The following is a 19,418-nucleotide window of genomic DNA, read 5'->3' as shown; positions in this document are numbered from 1 at the left end:
ATGTACATGTTAGTCAGTACAACAGTCGGGTAATACCACCGATGACAATAGGAACAATAATAGTTAAGATGTACATGTTAGTCAGTACAACAGTCGAGTAATACCCTGGAGGAGCCACACAAGGTATGTGGGAATGATCTCTGCAAATTAAAAAATAATCTACAAGAACAAGAAAGAAGATAACATTTAAAGGCTTTTGAGCCTGAGATCCACCGAGTCTTGGTGTGTGGCAGATGCCCATGAGCCCTGGACCAAGGCCCACATGTCTTTTTGATCATTCACCTACCCGAAGCATCCAGTCCAGAGGCCCTTGTAAATATGTGTCAAGTGAGTGAATGGATAACAATCCTTGTCTCCCTCTACCTCTCACGTGCATGCCCGCTGGGCTGTTTTTCTGTGTGAACATATACCTGCTCTATGTGCCTGCACGCCACTGTCTTCAGGTCACAATTTCCTTAGTTAATGGACATCCCTTGCTCCAGTGTCTTGGCTAACACTGGGTCCAGGGCTTCTGCTGTTTGGAGGATGTAATCCTGACCTTAAACCTATGAGGCCATGGCTGTCAGCACCTAAGCTCACAGGTAATGGAGCGACACAGCTTAGGAGACTCCTGTGAGAGTCCACAGGCCGTCCGTCTGGAAGATGAAGGGACCACCACGCACACGTCTCCATCCCTGGAAGCAGACGGGAACCTGGGTGGGGTTGGCTAAAAGGCACGTCTGACGTGTAAAACTGCTGAATTTTAAACTCACACTCCGTGTCCTCTTTTCTCTGTCCTCTGGTGTCTTAGAACTTCTCACCATTTTATACCAAATGTCATTAGAGATGCCACTTGGTAGGATGGGGTGTTGTCCATTGTAGGAATGAATGGGAACTTTTCAGTGATTTAGGGACACTGAGATGTCGGCAATCATGATAAGATACCGGATCTTTGTTAGCAGCGATCTCATGCACTGAGTCCTTCAATTGTGCGAATAGCTTCTTATGTTCCTTTCGTCTTGAGCTTTTGCACTTCGATTGGATATTTCACAATTGATTTTCTTCCTTCTTCACAATGTGAGCTACATAATGTACCTCTGACTAGAGAACCATCTTTATGTTCCACAAAACGCCTTTTGCGGAAAGGTGGGGCTGTTGGATTGGGTCCCCTATTAGCACATTTGAAGAAACTCTCCCGTTTCACCTTGACAGGTTTGCTGCAAGCCCCTGCACAGGCCCTGCTTGCCTAGAGACAGGAGGCCACGTGGATTTTGCCATGGCTGGGTGTGTGCGGACAGCGGGATTGGAGAAGGACAGGACGAGGCACCGTTATGGGCCCTACGGGGCGGGGGCTGGCGTGCATCTTTCACAGAAGCCCCTCAGGCAGCTCTGTGGAGGATGGCAGTGGGGGCTGGAGAGGCTGAGTTACGGAGATGTGAGGGGAAATGTGGAACTCTAGGGTGAGAAATGGTGAGTTCTGGGTCTGAAGATTTGCACTGGGCTGCAGAAGAGGGTGTGGCTTCGAGAAATAGAACCTCCAAGACATGAATGAATGCACATAGGCATTGAGGAGTGGGAGAAGTCAAGGGTGACTCACATCCTAACAGCATTTGCTAATCCAATAAATAAGACTGAGCGCCTGCTCTGTGCGAGATGCTGGAGTGCACAATGGGAACACAGCAGGGGAGGGAATGAATCAAGCTGTGCTGCTCGTGAGGCTTCAGTTTCTTTGAGGTAAGACATCGAATAAACACACACACACACTGTTGTTTCAAACTGTGGACAGTTCTATAAAGAAATTGAACTCCTGGGTGTGGCCACCCCATGCAGGTTTCCTTGCATGGGATTTGGGCCAGGCAGGAGAGGGGAGGAAGCTTAGACATGAGAGCTCCCAGGTGCCAGATCACAGGGGAGCCCTGCAGATCATTGTGAGGGGACTGCATTCTGTTCTGGGCTCAGGAAGAAGCCTACGCAAGGTACTAAACAGGGAAATTGTGTAATGTGTTTCACTTTTAAAAATAATGCCAGCCGGGTGCGGTGGCTCACGCCTGTAATCCCAGCACTTTGGGAGGCTGAGGCGGGTGGATCACCTGAGGTCAGGAGTTTGAGACCAGCCTGACCAATATGGTGAAAGCCCATCTCTACTAAAAATACAAAAATTAGCTGGGCGTGATGGCACACACCTGTAATCCCAGCTACTCAGGAGGCTGAGGCAGGAGAATCACTTGAACCCAGGAGGCGGAGGTTGCAGTGAGCCAAGATTGTACCATTGCACTCCAGCCTGGGCGACAGAACAAGACTCTGTCTCAAAAAAAATAATAATACTAATAATGCCATACATTGCCTATGTGAGGGCTTGAAAGGTCAGCCTTCCCTGACCTCAGTTCCTTGGAGACAGCAAAATACAGCTATGAATCTTGTTGACAGAGCCCTTCATGGGTTGAATTATGTCTCCTACAAAAAGTATAGGTTGAGTCCCATCCTCCAATTCCTTAGAATGTGACTTTATTTGGAAATAGGGTCATTGCAGATTTAATTCATTAAGGTCATTCTGGAGAAGGGTGGCCCCTACTGCAGTGTGACTGATATCCTTGTGAAGAGGGGAGATTTGGAGACGACTCACACGCTTACAGGGAGAACGCCATGTGAAAAAGGAGGCAGAGATCAGGGTAATCCTCTATAAGCCAAGGAACACCAAAGATACCAGCAAATATCAGAAGCCAGGGCAGAGCCCTGGAGCAGCTTCTCCCTCACAGCCCCCAGAGAGCACCAGCCCTGCTGACACCTTGATCTCGGCCTTCCACCCTCCAGAACCTGGAGAGAATACACATCTGTTGTGTGAGCCCTGGGCAGTGGAGCTGCCTTAACGCAGTCCGGCATTAGCACTAACACAGGCCTAGCCTACATTTCGCAGGTCTTGTCCGTATATGAGAGATTCTGTAAGAATTGAAGAAAGAGGAGAGAAACACAAAGGGTGGCTTGACAGTCAACAGGGACAGGTTTATTTTAAATAAACCTGAGAGGGGCGACTGAGTTAGGTCAGAGGCACTCTCTTATAGACTAAGAGTTTGTAAGGATTCAGGGTGGGAAAGTTTATCAGAGGCTTGGACTGCTTCTGTGTCTCTTTGTTGTGCCTATCTGGGAGGCAGAGTTGTATGTCTCTTCCTGTACATCTTTCTGCAGCTGCAGGCATATCCCCGAGTCTGCTTTTAGCTTTCCTATCTTAGTGCACCTGAAGGAAAAGGAAGGTGCTTATTAAGGGCCACTGTTTTACTGGGGCCAATTGAATAAGGGTGAAATTTGGCAGTTCTGCAAGAGACTTTCCTCCCACCTCCCTCTGTGCCTGAGCTGTCTTACCTGTGTTTTACTACCTGCTCTTTCTGGCTGTTTGTAGTTAGAAGAGAAGTGACTTCCTTGAAATGCAAGAGTCTAGAAGGGAGCTGGAATTTAAAGTGATGGTGTTTTTCCGAGATGACGGTGCTCCTCCTCTGTCAGATTCCTACTTTCCACATGCCACTGACCTGCTGCTTGCTTGGGAGGCTGCATTTCACCCTTGCCCTCACTCCGTCCCCAGCATGCGGGGTCCCAGCCAGGCTCTGGTCGGCAGATGCGGGGAAGAGCCTGCAACATCCATCTGTGTACAGCTGCTTAGCAAGGTCGAGAGCTGTCCCGGTCGGGTCCTGGTCCATGCTACGTGACTAGTCCCAGAACAGCCCCATCTCAGTCCAGTTGGCCACTGTAACAAATACCTTAGACTGGGTAATTGCATACTGCAGATATTTATTGCACCCAGTTCTAAGACTGGAAATTCTAAGATCAGGGCGCTGACAGGTGCAGCGTAGGGTGAGGGCTGCTCTCTGCTTCTATGGTACTTTCTGTGTGTCCTCACATGGTGCAGGGGACATAAATGTGAGGGACAATCTTCCTTCATGTCTTCAGGGTCTCTCAGTCGTGTCATTCTGTACCAAGGTCTTGTTACTCCCCAAACCCAGGCATTCTTTTGAGGCATCCAGTTTCGAGGCTGGGAGTTCGATGAGTTTCTCACCTCTCCTGTCCAGTGGCAGATGTGCCCACCACCCTGGTGCTGCTCACCACACTCTTCCCTGGCACCATGCTCTTCTCCTGGACACCGGCTTCCCTGCCCCGTGTTAGGGTTGGCAGAGCCTGAAAAGCTGGGAAAGTGGCACAGACTGTGTCGATCCCTTTCCCACTTTGTGAATGACCTCCTCACATTCTCCAGGATCGACCAGGCTCTCGGGGCCTGGGGAACATGGGAACCATGCAGTGTGACCCTCTCAGGGGTGCAGGGAACTCTGCCCCAGAAAGGCAGAGGGTAGGGGGCAAGTGCAGTGGGGAGTTGGGGATGTCAGAGTGACAGTGGAAGAGCCGGAGCCCGGCCATGGGAACGTCAGCAAAGAGCCGTCAGGAGGAAACTGACCTCCCGAGAGGGAAAGGTGTGCCACTCTCCCCTCCTGGTGGGGCCTGAGGAGATGTGGGCCATGAGCAAGGTGGCGTCTTAGCAAAGAAAAGCAGAGCCAGTGGAAATCAAACCAGTGATGGCACATTTTATTCAGGACTATTGCAAAGGGAAAAAGAGACTCCAGTGAAGAGCTGGGCTGGGCTCCGTTCCAATACAGCAGGGACGAGTGGGCGTTGGTGGCCAAGGAGCAGAGGGTCAGCGGGTGGAAAGTTACTCAGAGGAGATGCCAAGTCTGTGGGCAGTTCTGGCCGAACCAGCCTACAGGGGTTCCTGCTGACAGCAGGTCAGCGTGGTTCCGCGGGGAGTTCCTGCCAGACTGGCTTAGCCAGGGTTCTTGCTAATGGGCCTAGAAGAAGGACCAGGGCCTGACTAAAGACTGGCCAAGCACAGGATCTTTGTCACCCTGAGGACAGGATGTGACTAGAACAGGATCTTTGTCACCCTGAGGACAGGATGTGACTAGGACAGGATCTTTGTCACCCTGAGGACAGGATGTGACTAGAACAGGATCTTTGTCACCCTGAGGACAGGATGTGAACTAGACTGAGCTAGACCATGGGGCTTCCTGCACCGAGTAAGAGAGGAAGGTCCAGGAGTGCAGCCGGCCTGGTGGCCCTGTCATTTCTTTGCCGGCTGCACCACGGAGTGGCCCTAGGTCCCCGCGTGCTGCTCAGCAGTTGTGTGTAAGGAATCCCTGCACTGGGAGGAAGCTGAATCCAGTGACCGCCAGCTCCACAAACGTGAAGTGTTATGAGGATGCCCCAAGGAGAGAGCTTCGCAGCCTCGTTTCCTTCTTCAGCCCCCAGGTCCATTTTCCAGCTCAACTCTAAGTGGGGCCCACTGTTTCCTGACAGTGCAGGCAGCTGTCAGGAAAGCACAGAACTTTCTGTTGTCAGCGTTCCCTAGTCTTTTATGAGGCATAACTGTATTCCTGAGGCCTGTGTTAAACACCAGACCCTGTCGGTGTGAAGGAGGCGCCCTCGCTGTCAGCTCTCGGTCCACCATGGAGGTTGCGTTGATGGGCCGTCGACCCCTAGTGCCCCTGGACTCTTACCATGGAGCTGCCCTAGACTTATGCAGCCACTCACCGAGGAGATTCCGCCTCTTATTTCATCTTCCCAGGAAGTTCTTCCTTGCTGGGACACTTTTCTTCCCTTTTCTGCTCCCTCCATCCCGCTTAATTCTTGGTTCTTTCCTCACCTTCCCCAAGTCTCCATTGGCCTGGGCAGCTGCCCGTTGGCCCACACCTTAGCAGTTGGTGGTGCCTCCCAGCACGGATGACAGAGAAGGGCTGGGCCTGCCAGGACGAGGCGAGTGTCCCGGGCGGGTGGGGGTCCAGGGGACGCACTTCCACTTGCTGTGTTCAGGGTGGCCCATGACAGGTGCTGAGCTGCCAGGCTTCTGTCCACAGAAACCTCCCTGCCTGTCACTTCTTTGTCCCTTGAAGAGCCCTTGAAATGCAGCCAGGGTGCAGAGCAGACAAATCAAATGGCTGGTCATTGCAAGCAGGCAGGTAGCTCCTGTGCTCCCACGGGGCATAGCTGACTGCTCCCGTCACTGGATGTGTCCAGAGGAAAGTGAGTTGCTGGGGGTGGGATGGGGGGCGGATTATACACATGGGGTGGCCTCTCTGGTCTCACCCAAGGTGAACGTCCTGTGATTCCGTGAGTCTGTGACACAAAAGGAAAATTTGATTTTATAAGACAGAAGAAACTCTTTTAAAATTTCCTACCAACAATTAATTTTGCCACTGATTTGCAATCACTCACCTTTTGCTTCTTGATGCTCTCGTCTCTCCCATCCTCTCTCATGATACAACAGTCTAAAGATAGACGCGTCCTTGGAACTGTGCGGGGAAAATGAATTGGAATTATCAAAGAAAGTATTAAAGTACTGTTTTCCTTTCTCTTTTCTCTGTCTTTTGGCTGCGAAGTTACACGTTAGAGATTTTGAGACAGACATTTAAATGAGGAAAGCAATTAAGGTTTAAGCGTTGGAAAGGAATTTACGTGCGATAAGAAGGGACCATATGAAGTTGGTTCTCTTTTCTTCTGCTTCTGAAATTGTTCTGAACGACTCTGTCCTGATAAAACTGACCAGCAAGACCCTGTTTCTGTGAAGAGTAGGCTCTGGCCTCTCTGTGAAATGTGCTCGTGCGTGGAGAAAACTCTTCCAATATCCAACATTCAAACAGCATTTGTGGACCGTATTTACTGAAATTTTTTTCTCTCTTTTGCCATGTTGAATGAACCAAAAATCACTGAAAAGAGACAGATTTAGATGTTATGTGCACCATTCACAATGCTTATTATAAAACTATAATTTTAGCATCTTGTTTGGTTTATGTGTGCTTTTTAACCTAAACTTTTTGTTTTGTTTTGTTTTGTTTTGTTTTTTGAGGCAGGGTCTCTTTCTGTCACCCAGGCTGGAGCGCAGTGGTGCAATCTTGGCTTGTTGCAACCTCCTCCTCCCAGGCTCAAGAGATCCTCTTGCCTCAGCCTCCCAAGTAGCTGGGACCACAGGCACACGCCACCATTCCCAGCTAATTTTTGTATTTTTGGTAGAGATGGGGTTTTCCCATGTTGCGCAGCTGGTCTCAAACTCCTGAGCTCAGCAATCTTCCCGCCTCGGCCTCTCAAAGTGCTGGGATCAGCAGTGTGAGCCACCACGCCCAGCCAACCTAAACCTTTTTAAACCTATGCTGCAGACATAATTTCTATCATCTTCCTAGATCTCATGGTGTGGCTGTCCAGTAAATACTTCTCACTCAGTACATTCTTTCTTGAACATCCTAACTCATTCTTCTAAATAAACTTCCCCTTTTGGGTTTCCGTATTGTTTGTAGTGTGTTCATTTACTACATTTGCCAATCATCAAAGCCCGAAACACTGGAAATCATCTTTGATCTTGTGTCTCTGACTTTCTGCCTGTGTCCGGTCACCGGATGTGTTGACCAGGTGATCCTCCCAGCATGCAGTCTGAGCTCTGAACTCCTGTCTAAGCCTCCAGGCAGACACAGCACGAGGAAAGGCGCCGTCGGTCCCAGGACTTCGGGGCCTGCAGGGGGAGGGCTTTGCCGTCCCTCCCTGGTTGAGGTGTTCTGGTACTTGAGGTGGGGCTGAGACCTCTGAGAGGTCTTCATGCGGATGAAGGAAGGGTGGCGTCCTTCCAAACATTCCTGTTCTACGTGCATTGCAGGTCTCCTCTTTCAGGCCTTGTTTCATGTGGTTTGATTTCTTCAGTGGAAACTAAGGCAGGGAGCCCAAGCTGACCTCAGTGAACGAGGTTCTTCAAAGGCCAGATCTGCATGTGAGGACACAGGACACTGTGGCCTGGCAGGATGCAAGTGGCTGCCCATGTGGGTCCTGTCTGCGTCCCCTCTCAGCAGCGTTTGTCCCCTAGACCAGAGAATTCCGGTTGAGAAGCTCCCGAATCTCCACACTTCGTTCCTCTAAAGACTTACACAGGAGCCAAGTATATGAAATGAATGAAAGTTGGAGCTTCAGGGATGCGAGTGGGAGGAGGGAGCTGGGGCCTCCCCCTGCCACCTGAGGGCCCTCACCCGAAAGCTGCAGCCCTCCTGCTGCTCGCTGACTTGGATGCATCATCCTCCATCCCCCTTCCACGCTGCTGCCAAGCCGCCCTCCAGAACGGGCCAAGGGGCCTGGCGGCCCTCTGCTGCCAGCCTCAGAGGATGCCCATTGCCTCCCTGGTGCAGTGCTGTGGTTGCAGCTGGCTCAGCCTCCCAGGGTGGTGTTCCTGGCTCCTCCCCTGCCCTCCACCGTGCCGCACACATCACCACACTCACTGGTGCAATTCTGCGGCAGCCGCCCCTTGCTTCATGCTCCCTTGGCCCCAGGCTCAACTCCAGACTCCCGGTGCCTGGGTGTCAGTCTCTCCGCATGCCCTTGGTGCTCTGCCCCGGGAGGTGCTGCTCCGTTCCATGGAAATACTCAGCTCCTGTCAGCCTGGATGACTCTCACCGTCTGGTCTGACAGCCTGAGTCAGGCTGGCCTGTCTGGGAAGCTTTCTGCATCACTCTGGGCGGGGCTGGGGCCTCCCCGTGGTGTGGCCAGGAAGCGCGTGCAGACAGGTGCTAGACAGTTGGAGATGCTGTTGTCGCTGCCCTGTCTTGAGGCTTTCATGTTGCTCTCAGTAATAAACTGTCAAGGGTAGGGGCCTTGTGTCCCTTACTCCAGCCATGGACTCAACGACCAGCCCTGATCAGATGCTCAATAACCGTCTTATTCCATATGAACCTAACTTGCTCGTGCTCTTTCCTGTGTCTGGCAGCTCTTCCCCACCTGGTGAAGTGACTCCCGTCTTTCCAGCCCCGTGCTAACACCCTCCATCTCTTCAGGAAAGCGTTCCTTCACAAAGCCCAGGCAAAATTGTTGATTAGATGGGATTTGGTGGGGCCCTCAGTTTTTCTACAACTCAAAACAATACCACATTCCCCCACTGTTGCTTTGATGTAAATATTGTATTTATCCATCAGGCTAGGAGTGTGCAATTAAGAATTGTTAAAGAGAGTTTCTAGGAGACCGTGGGTTTAGACCGAGCTCCTGCATTAGGCATTGGCGGACCAGACCAGCCCAGAACCAACTCACTCATGTTCTGCGTCAGCAAATGGAACTCTGAAACAGGCATTTTCCAAGGCAGAGAAGCACAGCAGCCCCTCAGAAGGGGCCAGCTCACCTGAGCTGGGATCATAGGAAGTCCCCTCTGTTTTATCCCGACAAGGAGGGTGACTTTGAGATAGCCGACCTGCTGTTTGTCCCATGCTTCTCTTCCTTCAGCCCTTTTCTGCCGGCAGAGCCCCGTCCTCTGCTCATCTCGCTGGAACACTCATTCTATCTCATGGAATGAGGCATTGCTTGATTCTAGAATTGTCCTCATCTTTGTCTTTTCACAGTGTGAGTTAGTTACCTATTGCTGTGTAAGGAAGTACCCCAGTGCTTTGTGGCTTCAAATGACACATGTTTTACCCGCCGTTTATATGGTCAGGAATTTGGGCAGAGCTTGGCTGTCTCCTCCACTTCAGGGTCCCTCCCAGTCTGCAGCCGTGCTGGGCCCGCCCCCTCCCGAGGCTGGGCCGGAAGAAGCTGCTTCCAGAGCCATCTCCTGGCTGCCAGCAGGATGCAGCCCCTCTCGGGCTGTGGGGCTGAGTCTCAACTCCTCCCTGGCCGTTGCCCTGCCTGGCTCAGTTCCCGCCACATGGGCCCCTCCACTGGGAAACTGGTTCTATGAGAGAGAGGGAGAGAGGGAGGAAGGATCAGGGGAGGCGAGAGAGGAGAGGGGAGGGGAGAGAGGAGAGGGGAGAGAGGAGAGGGGAGGGGAGGAGGTTTTTTATAATCTAACCGTGGAAGTGACGTCCTGTCACTTTGGCCATATCTGTGGGTTAGGAACACATCGCGAGGCCCAGCCCTCGCGCGCTAGGAGGATCTACTCAAAGCCTGAATGTCAGGAGGGGAGATACTCAGGAGCTGTTTTGGAAGCTGAAGACCACATACCTATTTTGTGCCAGTCACTGTTCTAGAAGTAAAGCCAGACATGGTTTCTGAAATTAAGGTGATTTCTGTTCTTGCCCTAAACGCGGTTTTGATTAAGCTATCAATAGGTATTGACTAAAAGAAAGTAAAAATAGATGTCAAAATGCGAACTTGTTGATATCCATTGTTGTCAAAATACTTACAATGTTCACATTATGAAATCAAATGTTAATATTAAATATACCATTGCAAAAATATTAAGATAAAATATTTGCCTGAATAAAGAAAAGCAAAACCTTTTGATACATAATGATAAAGTACAATGCCAGCGTTAAAAGAAAACCTTTAGACAAATTAAATTAACAGAGTTTAACTGAGCAAAGGGTGAATCATGAAGGGGGCAGGCCCTAGCATCAGAATAGGTTCAGAAAGTCTGTTGCTACAACCAAAAGTAGTCAAACAACGTTAATGGACAGAGAAAAGGAAATGAGGTACAGAAACAGCTCCACTGGTCGCCACTCAGTATGGCCTTATTTGAACCTGGTTTAAACAGTCGGCCGCCTGTGACTGGTTGAAGCTTGGCGGCTGTGATTGGCTGAGACTCAGTTATTCGTTACAAAAGCATACTCGTAAGTTAGGCTCTCAATTTGTTTACATACTGAGTTAGATTGGAGCTTATTACACACAGCTGGTATGGAGGCCGCTAAAGCCCAAATTTAGTTTGCTTTAACACCAGTAAACAATCAATACTAAAAAGTAATCTTAAATTAGAATACCCATAAAATAAAGCCTAGAAGATGCAGGTAGTCATTAATTCACATAACTTACTGAGACAGATAATTATAGAAGTCAGAGGAGTTATTTTAGAAGTGGAATGAGAAGCTCTGAAGCTGCGTCATGAAGGAGCATGGCCTAGATCAGACTTATTGGAGAATTCCTTGAGGAGCTTATGAGCCCAGAGGGCTGAGCAGAGGTCAGCCAGGCAAAGGGGTGATTTCAGGTTGTCCTGAACAGGACAGAGTGGCAGGTGCAAAGGCCTTGTGCTGGGTGCCGCACAGCACACCCCAAAACTCACATGAGGGTAGAACATATCCCACTTCTGTAACCGGGGGAACAAACTCCAGAAGGTCACTGCCTGATGCTCTGTCATTGGTTTGCACACAACCCAATAGTGTCTCTTTATCTGTTTTCTCTTTCTGGTGTGCGCCCAGCATCTCCTGCGAGATAAACTATCTAGAACGAAGGAATTGATATATGCTTTGGCAGCAATCAATTTAAGCAGCTCTCAGCTAGAGCACAAAACCATAAATCTGCTGAAATTGCTGGGCTTCAAGGGGCGGCAGCAGTTGCTCTGCCTCACTTTATTAGAAGCAGGTGCACACTTGTGGAAGGCGAAAGAGAAAGGAACTAGTATCCACTGAGTTTCAGTGTGTGCCAGTTTGCACACATTACCTCATTTTGTCCTCACAGAGCCCACAGCGTCTTTTTGGAGACAGGGAACCAAGTGCGGTGAGACAGTGGCCAAGGCCCATGCCCAGGTCGCTCCTCCAAAGGCAGCATGGTCTCTGTAGGGCCACTTGTCTTCACTTTGCAGCAAAACCTCGTGCAGGGGCCAATTCGTTCTAAGTGGGTGGAGAAACACTGGCTCAGCCTCTTCACCTGCACATGGTGATACTAATTATGTTTACTGTGCCAGAGGAGAATGTGGGCAGACGTGAGAACTGCAGAGAGCTCCGAGTTCCAAGGGAAGCGTCACGGAAATGTGAAGGGGCGAGGGAAGGGATGTCCTTGAATCCTTACATACTTTTTTTTTTTTTTTTGAGATGGAGTTTCACTCTTGTTGCCCAGGCTGTCGAGTACAATGGGGTGATCTCAGCTCACTGCAACCTCCGTCTCCCGGGTTCAAGCGATTGTCCTGCCCCAGCCTCCCGAGTAGCTGGGATTACAGGCTTGCGTCACTACACCTAGCTAATTTTTGTATTTTTAGTAGAGACTGGTTTCTCCATGTTGGTCAGGCTGGTCTTGAACTCCTGACCTCAGGTGATCCGCCTGCCTCGGCCTCCCGAAGTGCTGGGATTACTGGCATGAGCCACCGTGCCTGGCCCCTTATATACTTCTTAAACTTGTTTCCGCTTATTTAGTGTCTCCTGGCTCACTCCTGTATTCTCCAGCTGCATGAAGACAGCCGTGGGTCTTCCCTCGCCTGTGCCGATCTCTGCGTGGTCGGTCTCCCGTACCGTTAGCTCTGTGCGCGTTCCCTACTGCCTCGTCCGTCTTTCATTCACAGCTTTGTATCGCAAGAGAAATGCCATCCTGCCCACTTCTGTCGCTCTGTCATGTATTGACGGCAAATTCGTTCAACTCCGGTTTCAAAGTCACGGCGTGTTGGTGTTGCATCCCTTTTGGATGCGCGAGGTATCTTTTTTGGAGGTCTGAAAATGGGCACACACCTTTAAAACGTCAGTCCACTCTTGGAGAGGAAGAGAATGTTCTTTTTGCCATTGTCTTTCAGCTTTTTCTTTTGGAGGTGGAATATAATCAGGCACATCTGCGGCTCTCAGACACTTAGCGGAGTTTGATGTTTTCAGACAAAGTGGTATCAAATGAAGTGTTATTGCCACCGTACTTGTTTCTTGTTTTATCGGTTTAATTATTTATTTAAAATCTCTCTTGAATGACTCTGTTCTTTAATACTCTGGGAGAGTGAAAGACGATGTAAGATAACGTCTGCAGTGGGAACATATGGTGTCAGTTGCTTGCTCAGCTAGTTGTTGCATAATTTTTCCTGCTGGTTTCCTCTCCGGAGATAAACCACCACGTACTCGTTTTAAATCCAACATATAGGGTATCTTCAGGCCGCTGTGTTCTGAGGGAACATTCTGGCCAAATGTTCCACATTCCCTGAGACTTCCCAGCCTTACAGTTGTCATACTGCTGACATGATTGGGGAATTAGCAGTCCAGGGTGCACTATGCATGTTTGGGAATGGAAAGAGATCACCCTCGCAGGTCTCATCATTATCTGTAGAATCACTGAATAGGATGAGGCCCAGCACCTTCATTACTGTAATTCATGTTCACTGACTATCATTTTGATTAAAAATGTGTACCCCATAGCCTGGCTTACAGGGAGCCCTAACGTCATATCATAGTTAATTGTGAAAATCAGATACGTGTTCATGATTCTTGGTTCTCACAAATCTGTGACATATGAAAACTTCAGCTAAAAGTCAAGGGCTGTTCCCTTTGTATCAACTTTGTTTGTTGAGTAAGAAAGGGAATGTTTAATACTTGAGACCTATTTGGCAATGCACAGTTTAACATTTTTCAAATTTATACCTCGCAAGCATCCTTATAAACCAGTTAATTTTTAGTGTCTGAGACTCATGGTCAGGTCGATGTTAAAAGGACAAGCTGAAAATGATACTGTCTTTGCTGTCGGGCGGCTGCCGACTTTGCTAATCTGGGAGAGGCAGTGTGAATCTATTTCTGGGCTAAAAATGGAATCAGGATGGATTACCTCAGTCTAGGAGACAACCTTTAATTGTGTACTTTATCTTTATTTGGATCTATTAAGTTCTAACTGGTGGTCATTTTGCTAAATGTTTTGAATCTAGATAAAAATTTAATTTGTGAAGTAACTGAATTACAGAAAACGGGAGACTCTGATGAGCAAGGGTCCCAGAAAATGCATTGAGAGTAGGTCGTTTGCATCCAGGCAAGTTGGAACAGATAGTCGGTGAGGGAGGGCTGCTGTGGCTCAGGGAGTCTGGAGAGGGCTCCATCCTTCTCCGGCCTAGAGAGAGGCCCCAGCAAGGGGTGCTGCAGCGGGTGAGTACAAGGGCCCCGTGCCTGCCGGAGGACCGCACCTCACTGTCCCGTGAGCCTCTCATATGCTCGTTTACTCTGAAGAGGGTGTGGAGGCCCAGGCTTCCTTTCCCTGAGAGGTGCCCCTGACACGGTTTGTGTGCCAGCCCACCCTCTGATCCAGAACGTCCAGACAGAATCTCTGGGGAAATGCAAGCTCTAGGTGCCAGGCTCCCGGCCCACCTCATGAGCAGACTAGGTAGACATGGATCTGTTCTGCAACGGGGAGTTCATCTGGCCCCTGCAGCAGGAGCCGGCTGGGAACTCGGCAGAGGAGCCCACAGTCCCAGCAGCTGACCTCAGTCCTCCGGAGGGCCTGCAGGCAGGTGGCTGGGGCTTCGCTCTTCCACCCGTCCCCCGTGGTCTTAGGAAGATCTTAGGTGTCTGAGAAAAACAGGCAGGTTTCGATCCCCCGAAACCACCATTGGAACTAATAGCATCAAATCATCAAATCATAACATCAGTCAGCTGCCCATGGGAGGGCAGGCATTGTCAATTTCCTTCAAAAAGAAAGATGTCTCCAATGACCATTTGAAATTTCCTTAAACTTAAATCTCTCCCGCGAGATGTGGGGGATTAACTATGTCACCATCATGTGGCTTCTGTGCCAGGTCATGGCAACCTCAGCTCAGAGTCCAAGGCACCGGGCCCTGGTCCTCCTAACCCTGACCATCTCTGACTGTATCTCCCTCTCCTTCCCTCCCTCCCCCTGCAAGTGGATGGAAGTTGGATTCTTCTGCGACAGCCAGGTCCTGACTTTCCTCTGTGCGTTTGAGGGCTAGCCTGGGGCCTGCTGCCCACCAAGCTAGGGTGCTCTGTGAGCCTCGGATGTGTAGCCTGTTAGAGGAAGTCAGTACTCGGACACTAGAGAAAGATGCAGCTTTGCAAGCTCAGAGATTCCCAGGAAGTGCTGAGCTGCCTTCGGGCAGGGTGGCTGCGTGAGCGTGCGTCTCCTGCACACGCAGCGTTGGCTTTAATGCTCTGGTGTCTCTCTCTTGATGTTCATGACAGTTTTGGATTAAGGAGCATTTTCATTTTGTGCTGGACCCCACCAATTATGTAGGCAGCCCAGCTGCTGAGGCATCTTTGCCTTCAGGTAGTTCCTGCTTTCGCGTTACATGGGTCCACAGACTACAGTCACACAAATCCGAGCTTCATTTATTTAAACCCTCATACAGTCTTAGAATTTCACTATCTTCCTGGAGCACCTGCTAGCTGTCTGTGCTTCACACTGTTTGTATTAGTTTCTTCCAGTTTCTAATCTTACAGCTTCTAACTTGGGAGCTCAATTCCTTCCCAGCAGCCTTACCGATCATTCCCCCGAGCTGGGGACCGACCGTAGTAATGAAAGCCACACACCCAGCGGGGCCGGTGATTGTGGTCACGGAATAAGCCAAACCCGGGGGAAATGCTCCCTCCCAAGTATTGAACATGACACTTTTCGTTTCCCTTATTTGAAAAGCGGGCACAATAAAAACACCCATCAAATATATTTAAGAATTACATCAGAAATGCATAAACGGGTAGATGTGTTTAGTGCAATAGCTTATAGTTAACTCCCTGAGAGGAGTAAGAAAGAATGAGTGATGTGTGCACGCTGCTAGCCCAGGAGAAGAGCAGGGCTCTGGGAGGGGCACAGTGAGAAGGGATGAAAGGTCGTGTCCACCTGTGTGCCCTCCCTGGGCCTCTGTTTTTGTATTTGTTAAACCCTATTGTAGATGGGTCGATTGTGGATTAATTAGATAATACATCAGATGCCTGTGATGTTGTCTGAAATATGTTGAATAAGACCTATTATAAGTGGGTTTCTCTATTCTGTTCCAAGACGGGCCTTTCCAAAAGCAGAGAGGAAACACACGTCTTTTTGGTAGCGGAAAAAGATTTAAATTTAATCTCTGGTACATGCAGTTCTGATACCTATGTATATGCAGATTCTGAAGTGAGATTTAGTCTCTATATTGGGCATGGACTGAGATAGTCTCCGCATGTTCTTTGATGACACACAAAGAGATTAGCTGTAGCGAAAAGACACAATATTTTACTTCCTGTATGAAGAAAGGCGTTTGCTTTGAGCTGTTTCCTCCTCCTTCTGTGCTCATGCCTGAAACTCTGTCCCTGGGGCCCCCGGCGACCCCAAACTGCATTCTCCCCTGCTTCCCGAGGGTGGGTGAAATTTCTGTCCCTTCCTCGCAGAAACAGCCTGTTCTCGCAGAAGGGCTGTTCAGGTCTCCAGCCAACGCCCTCCACCTGGGAGGTGGCAGGGCAGCCACACGCCATTGCCTTGCCCGTTGTCCTGCTGTTCCTAGGATGAGACAGCACCTCAGGGGATCTTAGGAGGATCTCTGGGTTTTACTAACAGTAAAGCTGTGAAGCCCTCATTTGCCCGGGAGAATGAGATTCCCTCGAATACCTAAACACAGTAATGTGGAAGCAGCTGAGTTTTTAAGATTCAGACGTCCTGAAGGGGGCTGTTTTTTTTTCTTGGGTATTTTGTTTCCAAGTGGATGACCATACATTATTTTCATCAACTTTTAAAATTTAATTATAATACTATTGTTTCTTACGTTATAAACTAATGCTCTATAATTACAATGAAATTACTTATAGTCGTCATACAGTGTTACCACTGATTACTATATATTAAGTGTTACAATTTATTACCAATAGCTGTACGTATTTTGCTTATAATATGATGTTTAATATCATGGTCCTGCTATTGCAAATTATGTAGTTTTTAAACTCATGAGAGGAAGAGATTTATCCATTATATATGGTAAGGGGAAAATGATCCAAATATGGTCAGATTTAAACTGCTGTTAACTCTAGCACATAAATGTCAATACAATGCCAGGTGTAACCAGATAAATTGAGGCAATAGGACTCAGTCCACAAATTCTGTGTATTTATTAGATGACCATAGCGCAGTTGCTTTTTACATTTGCCTTAAATTCTATAGACTTTAATTCCAAAGCGAAAGACTCTAGACAAGCTACAATTGTTGACTCTCCTGATTTCAGTCACTTTAGGTAATGATTAAACCTGACCTAAATGTACTGGCCATTTAGAATTTCGGAAGAAATGTTGTTTTATTGATTTTATTTTATTTTTTATTGAGGTCATGTCCCTCTAAAATGCATCTGGATGGATATCAATGTCCATCCAGAAGACAAACTATAGTGAATTTGCCATTATTTATAATGGATACGTGTTTTGATGAATAGTATATGTTGTGGACTGAATTTTGTGTCTCCCCCAAAATTCATCAGTTGAAATCCTAACTCCCAAGGTGGTGATATTAGGAAGTGTGTCCTTTGGAAAGGGGATTGTCATGAGGGTGGAGGCCCCACACATGGGATTAGTGTCTTTATAAAAGGGACCTCAGAAAACTGTCTTGTCCCTTCCTCTGTGTGGGGACACAGTAGGAAGATATCATCTAAGACGGCAGTCCCCAACCTTTTTGGCACCAGGGACCGGTTTCATGGAAGACAGTTTTTCCACGGACCGGGGCGGGGGATTTCAGGATGATTCAAGTCCATTACATGTATTGTGCAGTCTACTTCTATTACTATTATATTGTAATATACAGTGAAATAATTACACAACTCACCATCGTGTTGAATCAGTGGGACCCTGAGCTTGTTTTCCTGCAACAAGATGGTCCAATCTGGGGGTGATGGGAGACAGTGACAGATCATCAGGCATTAGATTCTCATAGGGAGTGTGCAGCCTCCATCTTTCCATGTGCAGTTCACAAAGGGCTCATGCTCCTGTGAGAATCTAATGTCACTGCTGATGTGACAGGAGGCAGAGCTCAAGTGGTCGTGTGAGTGATGGGGAGATGAAGCTTCTCTTGCTTGCCTGCCTCTCACCTCCTGCTGTGTGGCCCAGTTCCTAACAGGCCATGGACCAATAACCTGCCACAGTTCGGGGAGTGGGGCCCCCTGATCTAAGAGGAAGAATACTATGTCTGGTAGAAGGACAGTGTGTTCCCTGTCCCGCCCCCATGAAATTCCTGGTGTGGACCGGTCTCTTGAGAGTGCTGAGTTGTGTCTTTCGAGAGTGCTGAGTTATGCTGATCACGACACCTCTGATCACCTTGAGGGGTGCTCTCACTCCCATGCCTCACGTGGCGACCAGATCAGAGAAACGACTCAGCCCTCAGGTGCTGGCACCATAGCCAGTGGCCAGTGGCGCCTCGGGGTATGGCACGGGAGGTAGAAAAACTTGGCATTCTGTGGGCCAGTGTGGAGCGTTAGGCCTGGAAACTCACAGAAAATCAAAGCATAAGGCCCTTCATTCCTCCTGTAACTCCTTGACGAAAGTGCCACGGTGCCCGTGAGTTTCCATGATGGCAGGCCACTTCCCTCCTACTGCCTCTCAAACACACGAAATCTAGTATCAAGACAAACAAAAATCAATGAGCAAGAAGATTCAGCAAATGGATTAGCAGATGATTAAAATACCTAATGTATAACTATGCTCATAGTTTAGAAAGTCTAGATAAGTGGACAATTTGAGGGAAAGATTAACCTGGGTCAAAAGAAGAGGGAAACACAATTTCATACTATACTGCAAGACTCCACGAACCAAAACAGCATGGTACTGGCACAAAAATAGGCAGACGGACAAGTGGAATAGAGTGGATAACCCAGAAATGAAGCAGCACATATGTAAGAAACTGATCTTTGATAAAATTGATAAAAATAAACAGTAGGGAAAGGACTTTCTGTTCGGTAAATAGTGCTGGGAAAACAGGCCAGCCACATGCAGAATGAAACTGGACCCTCCATATCACCATATACAAAAATTAACTCAAGGTGGATTAAAGACTTAAATGTAAGACATCAAAATAACAAAATCCTAGAAGAAAACCTAGGAAATACCCTTCTGGATATTGGCTTTGGCAAGGAATTTATGGCTAAGTCCTCAAAAGCAATTGCAACAAAAACAAAAATTGACAGTGGGACCAAACTAAAGAACTTCTGCACAGCAACAGAAATTATCAATGAAGTAAATGGACAACCTGCAGAATGGAGTAAAATATTCACTATGCTTCTCATCGAGGTCTCATGTCCAGAATCTACAAGAAACTTACATCAAGAAACAAAAACAACCCCGTTAGAAAGTGGATAAAGGACATGGACAGATACTTCTCAAAGACGACGTACAAGTGACCAACAAATGAAAAAATCCTCAACATCACTCATCATCAGAAAAGTGCAAATCAGAACCATAGTGAGAAACCATCTCACTCTAGTCAGAATAGTTATTACTAAAAAGTTAGAAGCTAACAGGGTTGGAGAGGCTGCAGAGAAAAGGGAACACTTATACACTGTTGGTGAGAATGTAAATTGGTTCAGCCATTGTGGAGAGCATTTTGGAGATTTCTCAAAGAAGTAAAAACAGAACTACCATTCGATCTCGCAATCCCATTACCTAGTATATATCCATTGGAAAACATATCATTCTATCAAAAAGACATATGCACTTGTATGTTCCCTGCAGCACTATTCACAATAGCAAAGACACGGAATCAACCCAAGTGCCCATAAATGGTTGACAAAAAAAAGAAAATGTGGTAAATATACACCATGAAATACC

At 48.2% G+C, this 19,418-nt stretch overlaps 1 protein-coding gene and 1 long non-coding RNA gene across 3 annotated transcripts in view; one reads left to right on the top strand and one right to left on the bottom strand.

The window, feature by feature from the left end:
* GABRG3 (gamma-aminobutyric acid type A receptor gamma3 subunit) overlaps positions 1-19,418 on the top strand; it is a 556,557-nt gene that overhangs the window by 60,140 nt on the left and 476,999 nt on the right. The window lies entirely within an intron of this gene.
* LOC116275887 lies at positions 6,027-8,372 on the bottom strand. The gene is made up of 3 exons (XR_004185233.1): positions 8,268-8,372; positions 6,229-6,305; positions 6,027-6,129 (listed from the first exon to the last, which is right to left on the bottom strand). It is a non-coding gene; the product is annotated as an uncharacterized LOC116275887 (long non-coding RNA).

Source organism: Papio anubis, chromosome 7, assembly GCF_008728515.1.
Source record: "Papio anubis isolate 15944 chromosome 7, Panubis1.0, whole genome shotgun sequence".
Lineage (NCBI taxonomy): Eukaryota > Metazoa > Chordata > Mammalia > Primates > Cercopithecidae > Papio > Papio anubis.
Note: the sequence above shows the minus strand (reverse complement) of the source record. Positions and strands in the feature narration are given on the sequence as shown.